This window comes from Suricata suricatta, chromosome 1 (genome assembly GCF_006229205.1).
Source record: "Suricata suricatta isolate VVHF042 chromosome 1, meerkat_22Aug2017_6uvM2_HiC, whole genome shotgun sequence".
NCBI classification, from domain to species: domain Eukaryota; kingdom Metazoa; phylum Chordata; class Mammalia; order Carnivora; family Herpestidae; genus Suricata; species Suricata suricatta.
The window spans coordinates 6,306,092-6,307,205 of record NC_043700.1 but is presented as its reverse complement, the minus strand read 5'-3'; the positions used below and the strand labels follow the sequence as shown (position 1 = coordinate 6,307,205).

General features: G+C 37.3%; 1 protein-coding gene and 1 long non-coding RNA gene across 13 annotated transcripts in view; one reads left to right on the top strand and one right to left on the bottom strand.

The window, feature by feature from the left end:
- Positions 1–1,114, top strand: part of LOC115287443 (zinc finger protein 596-like) — a 41,165-nt gene that overhangs the window by 24,743 nt on the left and 15,308 nt on the right. The gene's annotated exons all lie outside the window — the stretch shown is intronic.
- Positions 1–1,114, bottom strand: part of LOC115287496 — a 23,103-nt gene that overhangs the window by 7,625 nt on the left and 14,364 nt on the right. The window lies entirely within an intron of this gene.

Genomic DNA, 1,114 nt, shown 5'->3' with positions numbered 1-1,114 from the left:
CCATCTCTACCATTTAGGAGCCGTGTGACTCGGAGTAACTCACTTAGCCATTTATCAACTGTGGATAATATCTCATAGGTTTTTTAGTGAGAACAGAACGAGTTAATCATGTAAAGCGTTTACAAACATCGCAGGTATAGCAGAACTCCGTGCATATTTGAGATTTTTAAAAATTAAGATACCATATGTTTGCACTCATAGGTCTAGCAGGAGAAACCTAACAGAGGCCCATAGGGAGAGGAAGGGGGAAAGAGAGCTGGGGAGAGTGAGGGACACAGATCATGAGAGACTATGGAATACTGAAAACGAACTGTGGACTGAAGGGGGAGGGAGGGAGGGGGTGATGGTCATGGAGGGGGCACTTGTGGGGAGAAGCACTGGGTGTTATATGGAAACCGATTAGACAATAAACTATTAAATTAAAAATTAATTATTAAAAAAGGATATATGCACAAAAAATAATAAAAATTAAAATTAAGAATTTCCTTGGAAACTTTTATCAAATTCCTCCACCTTGCTCAAAATACCACACTATGCCATGCTAAAGCAATACATTATGCTGATTATAAATTTCTATGGAATGAATCACTGTGGTATGGTGTTTTGAACATACACATTTGATAAATGTCACTAATTTGATCGATGGCATTAATTTGTGGAGGAAGTATCTTGACCAAATTTGAATTGATGCACAAGCTTATGTGTTTATAAGCAGTCTTTAAAAATAGATAGAATATTCCATCTGCTCACTGATTTCACACACAAAAAAATGTGAACCTTTCGTTTGTGCAATATTCCAGAAGACCACCCTACTTAAATACACAGAATAAATTTGGATACAGACGCTGACTTGAGCAAAGCACAGACCCCCGTAATCCTGGGGTGTGGGCAGACGGGATACCGCCTCCGCCAGAGGGCGCCTGTCTCGGTCATGCCGGGTATACTTTATATCAAAATCATCTTTTAACAATCTATTAATAATATCTTAAGTTAGATCATTTCCAGCTTTTCTTTCATGTCAGTAAAGTCAATAAAGTATTTTAATGTTCATATTTTATGATCGTTTATATGAACATACCTTATAATCTAGTGTACTGTTCATAACGAATGACTG